The sequence below is a fragment of the Ursus maritimus genome, unplaced genomic scaffold, assembly GCF_017311325.1.
Source record: "Ursus maritimus isolate PB19 unplaced genomic scaffold, ASM1731132v1 scaffold_11, whole genome shotgun sequence".
NCBI lineage: Eukaryota > Metazoa > Chordata > Mammalia > Carnivora > Ursidae > Ursus > Ursus maritimus.
Window position 1 is genome coordinate 70,650,028 of NW_024423453.1, and position 15,813 is coordinate 70,665,840.

Here is a 15,813-nt window from a genome sequence, read left to right on the forward strand (position 1 = left end):
AGGTTAAAAATCATTCTTTCAATTCTTTTAATTTGCATTTCTCAGATTAGCAGTGTGGCTAAACATATTTTCAGGCTTACTAACATCTGTATTTCTTCTTTCATAAACGTTACTCTCCTTTGCCCATTTTTGCAGAGATTCATTCATCTTTGTTCTTATTGGTGTAGGTAGGAGTTCATTGTAGTAAAAATATTAACTTCTTGTCACATGTTACAAATACCTTCCTAATTAATCATTTGCCTCTTAATTTTGTTAATTAGTATTACTGACAATTTTTTAAATAGAGGCCAAGTAAATATTTCACATATTTCCTTTAAGGTTACTGCTTTAAGCAGCATGCTCGTAAAATCCTTCTCCACCCAGAAATTATAGAAATATATATCTTTATTTTCTTGCATTTTAAAATTTTAAATCTCTCATCTAAAATTTTTTTAAAAGATTTTATTTATTTATTTGACAGAGAGAGCGAGAGAGCACAAGCAAGAGGAGCAGAAGAGGGTGAGGGAGAGGGAGAAGCAGGCTTCCTGCCAAGCAAGGAGCCTGACTCGGGGTTCCGTCCCAGGACCCTAGGATCATGAGCTAAGCCGAAGGCAGATGCTTAACCTACTGAGCCACCCAGGAGCCCTCTCACCTAGAATTTGATTTGGCACAGTATAAGAGAATTTAACTTTAAAAAAAATACTCAATGATCCCAAAATCGTTTAATAAAGTCTATTTTCTTTATAAACTTCAAGTGTAGAGTCTATAAAAGATAAGAAATGGAGGTAAAGTCAAATATATCCTTTGCACAGGTGGTTACTCTAGCTAATAAAATGTGGGTGCCATCTATTTCCTCTCCTCCTTCTTGCTCAGAGGTATATTAGGCTGGCAAGTAACAACTACAAGAACAAAGTCCTACTGCAAAGGATGGCAGAGCAGAAAGACACACTAAGGAGAGCCTGGGACCCTACAGGCATCACCGAGCAGAAGCATGGGCCTACAGCCAACTGCCAGATGTTTTACATGTTATTTGCCAAACCAGCATTAGGGGAATCTGTCATTTGCAATAAAAACCTCTGTAACTCATCCACAATCCTTCCTTCCTTAATTTTACAGTAAGAATTCCTCGGATTTATTGTTGTCTGATAGGCACTGCAGTTAAGCAATTTGTTTTCATCCTCGTTTAATCTTCTCAACAACCTTCATTTCTACAGAGTCTTTAGGACTTCCCTGTAATTGTAGAAGTACCAATGACACCTTTTTGGAGTAGGAAAAGACACTGCATGAAATGCACACATCAATGAAACAACTCTCTATTTCGGAAATATTAAAATAAAACAAAAGCACCATAAAATTGTATCATCTTCATTTTACAGATGAGGATACTGAGGCTAAGAATACTTGATCAAAATCAGACCACAACTCGTCAGAAATAATATCATTATTTGCTAAATTCCTACACATACTGAGGTCTGGTTTTGGATGTTCCTATTTTGTTCCATTCACCTGTCCTGTGCCCATGTCACCATTTCCCCCCTTGTAAAAAGTAAGCCTAACTTCACTACTTTCTTCTTTAAACTATTTTTGGCGATTCTTGTACATTCATTCTTTCAGAAAGAACTTTTTAAGTCCTCCTGTCCAGTCCCAATACTTCCCTTTGGGAATTCATCCTATGGAAATCATGTTGCTTTTTATCTATTGAGTGCTGACGGTTCTGGGNGTAGGGAATACAGCAATAAACAAAACAAACAAAAATCCTTACCCTCAGAGCATGCATTCTTGCAGTACTCATAATGGTTAAAAGTTGCAAGCCATAAATGCACCTGGGTGCCTGGCTGGCTCAGTGGGAAGAGCAAGCAACTCTTGATCTCAGGGTTTTAAGTCTGAGCCCCACGTTGGGTGTAAAGCTTGCTTAAAAATAAAATCTTAGGGTTGCCTGGGTGTCTCAGTCAGTTGAGCATCTGACTCTTGGTTTCAGCTCAAGTCATGATCTCAGGGTCTGGGACTAAACCCCACTTTGGGCTCCGTGCTCGGTGCAGAGTCCGCTCAAGATTCTCTCTCCCTCCCTCGCTGGCCCTCCCTCTACTCACGCTTACAGGTGCTCGTGTTCTCTCTCAAATAAATATGAAATCTTTTTTAAAAAAATCCTTAAAATAACTAAATGCACAATAGAGTGTAACTGCTAGAGTAAGGTAATCCATATAACAAAATATGTATAATTTGAGCACAGAGATTAGGAGCTTTGGCTCTGGGTGAGACACACCTCAGTGTGAATTCTCAATCTGCTTTTATTAGCTTCAAGGCTTGGGTCAAGGAGACTTATTTTCCTTATATAGAAGAACAAAGCCTACTAATGGTCCCTCCTTAAGAGCAGGTAAATGAGATACTGAATATAAATATAGTGCCAATACAGAGTAACTGTTCAATAAATATTAGTTATTTGGGATAAGATTAACATTGAAAGATGTTCATGATATGGTAAGTGGGAAAAAAAATAAAAAGTCTATAAAACTATAGGCACAGCAGACCGTCTTTCCTTAAGTTGTATACATCCACAGAAAAAGACTAAAAATGCATAACTGTTATCTCTTGATGATGAGTTTAATGGTTACTTCTGTTACCTTTTTATTCATCTGCATTTTTTACAATGAACATATATTACTTTAAGAAAGTTAATTTTAGACTTCAGTTAGGAAATGGGAAAGGCTTAATGATGACCAAGTGGGAAGGTTTTTTTCCCTCCCCTTTTCAAAGACCTTCACTTAAGAACCAGAGGTGGACTGCAGTCCTCGTCTGCCCTGAGCTGGACTAGATTTGTGCATGGTTCCTAACCTGACCACCCCAGTGAGCAGGGCCTTACCTCAGTTTTGTGAATCAGAGCTTCTTGGATGAGACCCAGGTATCTGTACATCTAGTTCTGAGAGACCAATCTGACTCTAGTCTGGGGCAGTGGTCTGACATTTCAGGACTGCTGGACTAGACAGGACTAGTTATTAATATTTCTGTGATTTATCTAAACTCTCTGAAGTCAGATTGCCCCTCCCCCTACCAAATGGGTCCCACCATCTCTGCCTTGCCCATCCTACAGGGAAACTAGTGCTCAGTGAGAGCTCCATGCACACACAACTTGTTGGTACTGCAAAGTGTCTGGATCCCAACCATGAAGGACCTCTGAGGCCAGCTTTCTCATTTCTACTTGGTTCTCAGATCTGTGTCAACATGAGGGGAGCAGGCAGGCTGAGGCTGGGCCCTTGCCTCAACAGCAAAGTCTGCTTTCTGTCTTAGATCTAAAAAGAAGCCTCCCTTTTCTTTTGCAGCTCTGTAAATGACAGTCTATACAGGACATTTCCCCCCATCAGGAGTGTAGTGGGTTGAAAAATATCCCCCCTCCCAATCCGTGTCTATCCAAAACTTCAGAATGTAACTTTATTTGGAAACAGGGTCTTTGTAGACATAATTAGTTAAGGATCTTGAGATGAAATCATCCTGTATTTAGGGTGGGCCCTGAATCTAATGACTGGTATCTTTACAAGATAAAGGAGAGGGAGATTTGGACAGAGGGACACAGAGAAGGATATTTGAGAATGGAGGCAGAGATTGGAGTGAGCCAAGGAACACCCAGAGCCAACAGAAGCTGTTAAGAGGCAAGGAAGGACTCTCCCCTAGAGCCTTTGAAGGGAGTGTGGTACTGCTGACACCTTGATTTTGAAATTCACCTCCAGAACTGTAAGAGGATACATTTCTGTTGTTTCAAGCTACCCGGTTTGTGATAAATTTGCTAAGGCAGCCATGGGAAACTAATATGTCGGTGCTGGAATTAAGGCCTGATCATTTTTATCTGGGGTTCTCTTGCTATGGCTGGCAGAATTCTAAGATGACCCCCCATGACCCTTGCCTTTGTGTGTGGGCAGGACCTGTAAATATGAGGTATCACTCCTGTTACTATGTTACATTATCTGGCCAAAGGGATTTTGCTGGTGTTAGCTGACCAAATTCACTGACCTTTAAGATAGAGTAATTACCTTATGTGACCAGAACTAATCAGGTGAGTCCTTGAAAGAGACAGGCTCTTCCTGGCAAAAGGGATTTGAGGCATACAAGGATTCGCCATGGGAGAAAGAGTAATTTTTCCAGTGTGGAAGTCTAGCAGACATCAGTTGGACCAAGTGATCCAAGAAAACATCACCAGTAATCAGACATACTGACATCATGAATGCTTTGATAGGGTGCTCTGAGAAGGATGCAACAGCATTTTTGTGATATTCTCGCCCAAAATGCATGACCCCGTTCTAAGGAAAGATGCAGGAACTGTTAGAAACTAGAGGAGACGAAGAAATAGCAACTAAATGCAACGTGGGATCCTGGAACAGAAAAAGGACATTAGCGAAAATACCGGTCAAATTTTAAGAAGGCCTGCAGTTTAGTTAATAATATTTGCCAGTGCTGATTTCCTCTTCTTGATAATTGTACTACAGGGTGAGGGATATGAAGGCACTCTGCTATATTTTTGCAACTTCTCCTTAAGTCTCAAATTAGTTCAAAATAAAAAGTTTAAAAGCAAATGGCTGCCTAAGTTATTATAGAGCCATAAGGCAGACGAAATGCTTCAGGAGAAATTTTGATGCCAACGTAAGGGGGGGATAGATACCCAACTGTATCGTGAAAAACAATTACAAGGAAATAGGCAATTTGTGAACAGAGGTTGCCTCAGGGCCACAGGATTCCAGTCTTTTTCTCCAATACTACTTTATTCTCTACTTTACGATAAGTTGCATTACTTTTGATAATCAGAAAAAAATAAAATTTTCAGGGGCACCCAAGTGTCTCAGATGGCTGAGCGTCTGCCTTCAGCTCAGGTCATGATCTCTGAGTCCTGGGATTGAGTCCCATGTTGGGCTCCCAGCTCGGTGGGGAGTCCGCTTCTCCCTCTCCCTCTGCCTCTTCCCCTGCTTGTGCTCTCTCTTTCTCTCAAATGAATAAATAAAATCTTTAAAATAAAAAAAAAATTTTTTTAATAAAAAAATAAAATAAAATGTTCAAAAATACCAAACAGTTGCTTGGGGATGCTGTGGAATATCATTAATCCCAAAGTTTCTAGAAGAGGCTTTTAAGGTAGAGAGGGCTGTGTTAAGATAGGCTAGAAAGGTGTTCCCTGCCTCTGAGGGCTAAGCGGAGGCAAGAGGTGGCAGTTGAAGTGGACTGGTGCAAAGGATCTAGATTTGGGACCACAGAGTTGCTCAAGGTAAGAGCAGGCTGGACCCCAAGACAGAGGGCTGCTGAAACAGAGCAGTTAAGTCTTTGACATGGAAACAGCTAAAGGTTCTCAGAATGAGTATCAGTACCTTAGACCCCAGAGCCCTTCAAAACCCCTGGGTCCAACCTAAATTTTCAGGCATGCCTGTCACCTGCGCTCTATCACTATCAACTTCTGGCCTATGTTGATCACCCCTACCCCAGGATCGTACATCTTCGTGTCTCCTCGCCAGGACTCCTCTTCCCGCTTTCCTTTCTTCATAGCTTTCAAAACTTGGCTTAATTCCATCTCCAGGAAGCCTTTCCAGACCACTCCTGCCCTAAGCACTTCACCTCCTTCCGGCCTGCTTAAGTATCTCACCTGCTTCGCTCAAATGTAGCTTAACAAACCCACAAGATAGCACGTAACCTTCCACGTATCCTCAGTGCATCTCTGCACGGACTTTGCAAGTATCTGCAGACCAGGCAGGTCTGCCTGTCTTCACAGGGGTCTGCCTGTCTTCACAGGGTGGAAGCTCTCAGCTGAGCTCCACTGGCTTGCCCTACCCCCAACCCAGTACATCCTCCAGAGAATCACCTCTCTGCTGTCACCAGCAGAAGTCTGATGGGCCTATGCCCAAACCTCTTTATACTAGTTCTATTTGTTATTGTGGTTATAATTTAATTAAATAGTAACTGAAATGTAGGTGCAGAAAAAAAAGGTTGGGTTTCTATGAAAATTAAGCACTCCAGAACAGCAATTCTGAAATTCTGGTCTTAGAGGACACCTGGGGTCACTGAGAGCATTTCAGGTCTATCAGGTAAAAACTACTTTCATTATAATATTAAGATGTTAAAAGCCTTTTCACTCTCGTTTTTCAGAGACTACATGAAGTGTGGTGAATATAGCAGTCTTGAGTTTTGTACAGATTTCTAAGGTAGAAGTTTAGGGTATAAATATGTGTGTTCAGAGATTAACTCAGTTTGTTCGTTAAGACTTCAACTGAGTCTCTGCCAGCAAACTGTTACAATCTCTGTTATCGCATCATCTCATAAATCATTATCTTGAAACCCTGTAAAAGCAATGCCATCCTGTTCTCCGCTTTTTTTAATCTTGGAAAACAGGTATTTTCATAAAAATATGCTTTTTAGGTTAACATGTAATGATCTTATATTTATTATTTTTAAATCTGTTTTAATTTTGGGGGGCGTGGTAGGGGGAGACGGAGAGAGAGTCCCAAGCAGGCTCCACACCCGGCTCGGGGCCCAACATGGGGCTTGATCTCACAACCAAGACTCCAGCCAAAATCAAGAATCAGACGCTTAACTGAGCCACCCAGGTGCCCCAAATCTGTTTTAATTTTTAACCGAGCAAATATCAAAACATTTGGCACATAAACAAAAGACAATATTAAAGAATCCAAGGATTAAAAAGTCTGAGAACTGCTTATCTAGAAAGACATGTTACAAACGAGGGGAAAAAGGGGCACCTGGATGGCTCAGTCAGTTAAGCATCTGACTTCTGCTCAGGTCATGGTATCAGGGTCCTGGGATCCAGCCCCACCCTGGGCTCCCTCTCCCTGCCACTCCCCCTGCTTGTGCGCTCTCTCAAATAAACAAAATCTTAAAAAAAAAAAAAAGTAAGATTCTACATGTGGACTGACAGGCAAATGTCCTTTAAATTAAGAAAAACTAATGAACAGATGTACATGTCCTTTTACCCAGCAATCCCACTTCTGAGAATTTCTTCTAGAGTCATAATTACACACGTAGGAAATACCGTTTGTACAAAGCTATTCATTGCAGTATTGTATGTAATAACAGAATAGACAAAATAATGGAAACAACCCAAGTTTGGGGACAGAGAGAGATGACTTACGTACATTGGTTAAAATATCACTGTACTTCCATATCCTGAATATTGTATGGCTACAACAAAAGAATGACCCAAGTGTTCTCTGTGCCCATATGGAAAGATCCAATACAGTTGCTAGGTGAAAACAGCAAGGAGCTAAACAACACGTCTAAAGTGCTAACTTGAACCATCTGTAAAAAAGAGGGACAGGGGTAAGATGTTTCACTGAATACCCAGTGTGGGAGTGAATGTATACACTGTTTTTTAACCTTTTGGTTTTTCAACTATGTGATTTTTCAGCCTAGTGGAAAAAATTCAATAAAATAAAAGGAAATGTGGGGGCGCCTGGGTAGCTCAGTCAGTTAAGCATCTGCCTTTGGCTCAGGTCATTATCTCAGGGTCCTGGGATCGAGGCCCAGGTGGGGCTCCCTGCTCAATGGGAAGCCTACTTCTCTCTCTCCCTCTGCCCCTTCCCCCTGCTTGTGCATGTGAGCTCTCTATCCCTCCAATAAATAAATACAATCTTTAAAAAAATAATAAAATGAATTGTGAAAAAATTGGAGGTGGTATGTATAGGTATGATTTTTATATACAATTTGCAAGTTTAATTAGCATACCCAGAAACCCAAAGAAAAGGCCTCAGCCCTAAATCACAGTTTTGGTGAGTAAAAAAATACATGCATATGTTTTTAAAGCAAAATGAATTGTTTAAAACATGGATTGTTTTAAAACTCCCTACTTTAAGCTAACTTTTTATTAACTACTGAGTGCTTGCCTAAGAGCCCCTAGGGATCCAATGGTAACAAATTCAGGACTGTCACCTTCTCATTCCATCAAACCCCAACATTCTCTGGGGCCAGATGCTGGAGGAAGGTGGTTAGGAGGCCTGAGAACACAGCCAGATCTTGAGTTTCCAAGGCAGGGAATATGGTTTCCCACAGCTGGGCATGCCAGGCTCTCCCCAGGCTGATTCTGTGGACACTCTCCCTCCTGCCTTTGTGGGGATCCCAGAGAGCCCACAGGGTGCTCTGCCTCTGGGAGGCTCAATGACCACCGTATCAGTGGGGACAAGGCAGTTGGGTCTCAGAGAGCTTGTGGCAAGGCTGCCCTTCTGGCTCCCTGGGAGGGCATGAGGCCCCTGGCTGGCAGCAGACTCTGGACTCCTTATCTGCTGGCGTTCTACCAAGCCACCAGCCCTGAGGTCAGAAAAGTCCCAATGTAGACATCTAGTGAGTACTGGCTGGGGCCCCAGCAGCATGACCCTGCCACATCCACTCCCTACCCTCACATGTCTCAAGGCATTCTGGAAAGAAAAGTAGGAGATTCCTGCAGAAGAAACTTCTATCCACACAAGCAAAGGAACTTCCTTCCTCCTACCTAAATAAGCACAGGGGATAACTGGTTCCTTCCTCTTCACGTTTTCAAGGAAAAGAGTAGAATTAGCAATTTCATCATCACACTTATGAATAAAAAACAGAACCCTTCTTTGGTCTTCGCCATCAAGACTCTTGGTCACTAGCAAGCAACGTGACTTGGGGATACCAATTAACCTCTCCAGATCTAGTTTCATGAGTTGTAAAACAAAGAGCCTAGACTGAAAGATTCCCAAAATCCCTGCAGTTGAAGCTCTTATTGTCTGTAGTCCTGCAAAATGCCTAAGCATTACTTTTTTCCATGCCAACAGGCTGAATTATTTAACATGGTGGGGAGAAGGCGTCCCAATTCGCAGACTTACACTGTCTATTCACAGCACTACTACTTAGATCCCAAGATCCTGTGAATATTGGACATGGATTCAGGTTCCTCCTGGAATAGAGTGGGGTATGAGCAGGTAAGGAAAAAGGAAGACTGTGGGAAGGGTTTGAAAACAGAACCAGTCCAGTGACTGATATACACCTGCAGGCTCCCCCACACAATGTTAGTCGTTCCAGACTATTATCAGCCCAGAAAAGGAGTACTTCTATTACCTGAGGAAACCAGAATAGCTCCCCAAACTAAAGGTGGGGAGGGAAAAAACCCTCTTTTCCCTATGCTGAGTGATTCTGTGGGACAGTCCCTGGCAGGGCACAGAAAAGCAACCTACCCAGACAGGTAGGGAAATTACATCCATGTTCCCAAGGAGGAGAAGAATCAACCCTAAGTCTGCACTCATACCACTCCTACAACCCAACCTACCTATCAGTTTCCAGGACCCCTAAATAACACACCCCGCCCCACAGAGATGATGATGATAATAATGATGGTGAGACCTCTACCATGTTCCAGAAACAATTGCAACGCGCTTCACGGCAGGGAGAACAGGCCCACAGAGGTTAGGAAACCGCTCTTCCGGAGAGTACTGGGGGCCAGGATTTGGACAGATTGATCTGGCTCAAAAGCCCACAATCTCCCACCACCTTACACCATCTCTAGTAGAGTGCGGTCTTTTCTGAAGTTCACTGAACAGAACAGCATGGCCTCTCTTGCGTTGCTACCTTATTCATGTCTGGATGTTCTCTCCTCATCAAGAGTCTGCAGGAGCCAAGCCTCATCCCCTCTTGGCACCTGGCAGTGGCCACTGCAGAGCTGAGCACAGACCAGGCCCTGTGTATTCACGTACTGAAGAAATGAAGACTACTCAGAGAGTCCTAGAGCCTACAGTTCTTATTCTTCTTCTCCAAATGACAAGGCCAATAATTCTGTTTGATGCCCTTTAGTCATATCTGCAAACCAAAGGCAGAAAAAGTACCACTAGTCTATCTCCTGGCTACTACACAGTTTATGAAAAGCCCACCTATGGGCCTCCAACAAGAAATGGAATATGTAGTTTTTAATTACAGCTTCTAAAAGTCACAATTCTGGGGGCGCCTGGGTGGCACAGCGGTTAAGCGTCTGCCTTCGGCTCAGGGCGTGATCTCGGTGTTATGGGATCGAACCCCATATCAGACTCCTCCGCTATGAGCCTGCTTCTTCCTTTCCCACTCCCCCTGCTTGTGTTCCCTCTCTCGCTGGCTGTCTCTATCTCTGTCGAATAAATAAACAAAATCTTAAAAATAAAATAAAATAAAATAAAAGTCACAATTCTGGGCATCCTTTCTCTTGCTTCATCATCAAGTTCCTCTCAGTTTTTAGGACTCTTGTTTTAAGAGTTAAGGATTACTCACAGATGCTGTAGATAAGAGATCTATTCTGACCTTAGCACTGACCCCTTCCCAAGGTCAAAGTTTCAATTTAAGAGCAGAGCTCGGACAGGGATCGGGATAACCAGGCCAGTCCCCAGTACATGTTACCACCATCACTTCCCAGCAGCCTACCCACGTGCCTGTGGTTCCTAGGGAAGAGTGATTCTGAAGTCAAAACCAAATCCAGGGTGGCTCCAGGAAGAAAAGTCTGGTTCAAAGCGGCTCCTGCCCCCACTGTTCCTTATGCCCCAGGTGAGCATTCTGCCCAAATCATGCCCACACAGTCCTATTGGACACCCAGACCCTGGCAGACACTAGATCTTCACAACTGAAGCCACAACTCTGAGCTGAGAAAATTTTCTTGGCTTTAATTGAATCTCAGAATCACATGGTGAAACTGCTTGGATGGCTATTTTGTCCCATTGCCATAACCCACCAAGAGAGGGCAGCCTGAGCCAGATCGCCCAACTTGGTGGTGGGTAGGACCAAAAATAGCTAAAAAACCATGCCCACGGGGTAAGCCAGGTCAGGGTTTAGCACAGTCCCTCCTTTGCCGTTCTCCAGCTCTTGCGACTAGTCAGCTGGAAGATCTGGGTCATTTTTCTTCTGCTGGTTGGTGATCCGGCGGGGGTGGGATAGGCTGGGGGACACAGCTCCCGGAAAGCAAAGTCCGGAGACCAGTGTCCCATCGGAGCCGCCCACCAGATTTGCCCATTTACTCTCTGCTTTTCCTATCCTCGTATCTATGGGCTATAGGAAGCCTTTCGAGCTTTTAGTGCGGCTATCTACGTTATGGACACCCTTCTCTGGCTCCCACATCCCTCGATTCTCCAGCCGAAAGGACAGCAGCTGCGAACCCCTTCCTCCCCACCCAGTAACCCCTATCGGGGCACCGCGGCCAGGTGTCCCCTCCATCCAGCGTCCGGGCCCACGTGCGGGCCCTGGTCTAGCCCGAGGCTTCGGAATTCCGAGCCGAGCTCCCGGTCCTCTGCGCCGCCGGGCCCGGGCCCCCGCCCCCACCCGGTGACCCCGAGACCTGGAGGCGCGCCGCTTCTCAGCGCGATGCCCCACTCCTCAGCACTGCGCGGTCCCGCACGCACGTACGCCCTCCGCCCTCACCTGAAGCTCCGGCGGACGCCACCTGGGCTCCGCGCAACCTCACAAGCCAGGCCCTCGGGCGGCCCACAGCGGCAGCGGCAGCGGTACCTCAGTCGGTGCGTCCACGGAGAGAGCCCGCGTGCCCTAGCCCCACTGCCTGCGTCCGTCCCCACCACCGCTGCGCATGCCCCGCTATAAGCCTGCGCGTCAGCGGCAGGGCCCACCCCCGGCCCTTGGCCCCGCCCCCGCCCTCGCCCCACCCTGCTCTCCCCAGGGCCTGCCACGTGGGACCCCCGCGGGCGGTAGGGCGACGTGCGCTAGCTGACAGCCGGCTGGCCGCCCGCTAGGCCCGGCCCAGCGCTGGCGCCTCGCCGCTCCAGGCTGAGACCTGGCTCGGCGGGATCCTAGCCTGACCAGCTACGTCTTCTAACCCTTAACGCGAATACCGTTCTTCATTCACCGAGGCCCCATAGACTCCTCCTTCCCTGGAAACTCCCATTAAGACCTTTCTGTCTCAACGTGGGAAGCTCTTACAACCTGGCCTCCATTCCTTAGCAGTAAGACTGCTACTCACCCGATATGTATGTATATATTTTAACACTTTTGATTGATGTAAAAACCTTCTCACTTCCAGCTCAATTCTGAAATGTACCTAGAAGGGGACACGCCTATAGACGGTGTTTCTTCTGCATATTTCAACCAGCCAAAAGAACAAAAATTAACACAACAAAAACTTCCTATTCGAGTTCCAAATAAGCTATGCTATACTCACTTTCAAACTAAATGTCGCATCGCACCCCCCTCCTCCCAAACACCCAGGCTCTCTAAGGGAGCTACATTTCTTAATCCCAAACTTGGAGAAATGTTAATGTGGGGGTGAGGCGTGTCCTAGGAGTCTGTTCCGGTGTGGGATAGTCCTATTGAGATGAATATCAGGCCTCGGAAATGCAAATTTCTTGAGAAAATAAGCCTTTATTAAACTCCCATTGTTCTATTCTGCTGGACATCACGATTATTTCCTCTACAGCTAAACCAGCTGCCACCTGGGTCTAGGGGACCCAAAGGAAAGGTCTTGTAGCAGAACTGTAGCCAGTTCGTACCCATGTCCCAGTTTTACGTCAGCGACTGGTGCCTCACTGGCACGTAGGGTGTCTGTGAATTTGCCCAGGGAAGGGGGACCATATTCCACTCTGCAGAGTTCCGGGGAGAGGAAGCCTCATGCCGGCAGTGCTAACGATAAAAGGAAAGCAGACAATCTCTGGAGCACGCAGCAGGAAGAATCCGGGGCTCAATGGCAGCTTGTTCCCGAAGTACTGGGTAGCGAGGGGAAAAGAAAGAATTGAAACAAAGCCAGAGCAGGCCAGAGTGTTTATGCCACTCCTGAAGAGACTAGCTGGGCCCTGGGTTTTTCTAAAGTTCAATTATCCTCATACTGCAATTACAGTGTTCCAGTTGGGTAAGGGGTGGGGTGATATTCCTCCCATTTTCCAAGTGATTTCAAAGTAATGGTGTCTTGCAGAATTTCCCTCAGAGCCCCTTCATCTTTGTAATAACCCTTTATATTTGTCTTTCTTGGTTAAACTGGGGAGTATTTTTCAGACATTATGTCATCCATTGGGACTCAATCCCATCTCCAATGGGCTGTCAGAAATGGCCCAGTCTATACCACTCCTTCCTTTCCTTAAAGTACTGGGAAAGGAATGAGAAACTCACCCAAAGATTAAACAAAACAAGCATGCTTCTAACACATACAGCTCTGAAACGTATTAAGCCCATAAATGCATATTACACAGGTAATTAATCTCTTCTTAAACCTGAGGTCCAGAAACAATCCCATGACTTTTCCAGGCAAGGTGTCAGGACCACCAAGGGAACAGGCTCCTTTCAGGGAGACAGGAGGTCAGGCAGGACAAGACACCCCACCACAGGGCCTATGGCAGCATTTCGCTTGTTTGCAACCAGACCGAGGGTAGAATTGCCAAAGTCCACCAAAGCTGATAAGCTATCAGTAATCCATTAGGGGAATACAATTAATTATTAACACAGCTTAAAATCAAAAGGTTTTAACTCTCCATATCCACCCCCACACAAAATTCTGTGGCTGAACCCTAAGTCTCTCCTTGTTGCTGAGTAGTACTCAATTTTTTATGCCTAGTGCCATGCCTGGGCCCCCAATTCTGTATATCTTTTTACATTATATGCCCTTCTTCCTATTAGCCCTATTTCCACTTGTTAATACTCTAACTCTTCCAAGCCACTTCCCTTCAGAAAGCTTCTTGATTCTTCTACAGTACATTTGATCTACCCTTTCTTGAATGTAACCCACATTAAAAAATATTTTACACTCCAGTATCAATAACTCCAGTATAAATAACAATACAGCAAACAAGTTTAAAAAAAAATTTCATTACTATATGCAATGTACTGATATTTTATATTCTATTTCAATCTTTTAAAGAGTGGTAACAAGCCCACTAAATTGATTTTAGGACCTATTATTGGGTCTTAAAATAAAACATTTTATATGGTTTATGGTACTTACATTTTCCCCTTAAAAATTATTTCATTTTGGGGTGCCCGGGTGGCTCAGTCAGGTAAGTGTCTGCCTTCAGCTCAGGTCATGATCCCAGGGTCCTATGATAGAGCTCCACATTGGGCCCCTTGCTCAGTGGTAAGCCTGCTTCTCCCTCTTCCTCTGCCTGCCACTCCCCCTGCTTGTGCTCTCTCTCTTTCTAATAAATTTTTAAAATCTTTTAAAAAATTACTTTTTATCTGTAACCTTATTAGACATTAAAGTGTCTTGATTACCAAAGATTTCTGTATATACCTGCATCCCCTAACATAACATTTTGCATGTAATAGATTCTCAGTATTTGTTGGATGAATGAATAGGCCAGCGCACTAAAAGTTTGATGTTGGAAATATTTAAGGGAACTAAGCACAAAAACCAGGTATTTTCATGACTATTTCCCTTCTGACAAGTTAGCACAGCTACTAGCCAAAAGATACGCAGGTTACCCATAGCTGAAGTGAATGGAACAGCCTTGGGAAAGAAGCCAGAGAAATGAGACCCCAGCCCTGAGTGTGTATAGGGTGGGACTGGGGACTCAGAAAATCAAACACCCCTCTGTGGTTTGTGTTGACAAGGTAGGCAACTTGATCAGCGGGTGGGGCAAAGATCCTCTTTTTGGATTTTTTTGTTTTTTTTTTTAAAGATTTTATTTATTTATTAGACAGAGATAGAGACAGCCAGTGAGAGAGGGAACACAAGCAGGGGGAGTGGGAGAGGAAGAAGCAGGCTCCTAGCGGAGGAGCCTGATGTAGGGCTCGATCCCAGAACGCTGGGATCACAGTCTGAGCCGAAGGCAGACGCTTAACGGCTGCGCCACCCAGGCGCCCCAAAGATCCTCTTTTTGATTCCCAGCCCTCAGGTCAGTTGAAAGAGACTGAAGAGAGAAATCAATGACCAGGTTTCTAAGATACTTTCAAGGGGAAAAATGAGTTTTCCATGTTTTGGCATGGTTTAAAGAATTTAAGAGGATCAGAGGGAACATAAAGGCTCTCGTTTCCCCAAAATCATGTCGGAGGGCCAGCACCTTACACTCTGTTAGCCAAGAGAGTTAGAATGCCTTTAGCTACAGTCACTTCTGTTATAATTTAATGGGTTTATTTTTTTTTAAAGATTTTATTTATTTGACAGAGAGAGAGAGCACAAGCGGGGGGAGCATCAGGCAGAGGGAGAGAGAGAAGCAGGCTCCCCACTGAGCAAGGAGCCCGATGAGGAACTGGATCCCAGGACCCTGGGATCATGACCTGAGCTGAAGGCAAGCACCTAACGGCTGAGCCACCCAGGCACCCTATCTAATGGTTTTGGCAGACAAAAAAGACAATTGGTAAAAATAATATTTGATTAGGTAGCAAATATAGGAATTTGCCCATTTAATCTAAGTTTCTTGTCGTATAGAGGAGTGATATTTGTCTCTAATTCTAACTGTTCATAGTATTCCCTCTATAATCCTTTTTATTTCTGTCAGATCCGTAATCCCTTCTTTCATTCCTAATTTTTGTAATTTGAGTCTTTTTTTTTCCTTGACCCATCTAGCTAAAGGTTGGCCCATTTAGTTAATTTTTTAATAACCGAATCTTGTTTTTTTATTCTCTTTCATTAATTTCTGCTCTGATCTTTATTAGAAAATACCATTATTTTTGTCCTTACCTTTGAATGAATGTTTACCTGGCAACAGAATTCCAAGTTGATGGTGCATTTTTAAGTTACTATTCCTTTGTATTAAGTACCTGTTGTGGCTAATGACAAGTGAGCTGCTAGTTTGAGGACCTTTCTTTGTCAGCAATCTTTCCCCTCTAACTGTTGCTAAGATTCTGTCTGTGGGGGTTCTATAGTTTTACTACAGTACATTTAGAAGTGGATGTGCTTTTCTTTAGCCTCAGGTTCTTCAGGTAAAGGACTGATATTTGTCTCTAATTCTG

The 15,813-nt window shown here is 44.2% G+C and overlaps 1 protein-coding gene across 2 annotated transcripts in view; it reads right to left on the reverse strand.

Annotated features, from left to right (window-relative positions):
- The window catches only part of SLC39A14 (solute carrier family 39 member 14), a 45,474-nt gene extending 33,964 nt beyond the window's left edge, over positions 1–11,510 (reverse strand). Inside the window, exon 1 of one of the 2 annotated variants that reach the window (XM_008702082.2) lies at positions 11,347–11,510. The gene's annotated coding sequence lies outside the window, so the exon portion shown is untranslated. The remainder of the gene's footprint in view (positions 1–11,346) is intronic. The other variant, XM_040626541.1, reaches the window with a different exon arrangement.
- Positions 11,511–15,813: the final 4,303 nt, after the last annotated feature.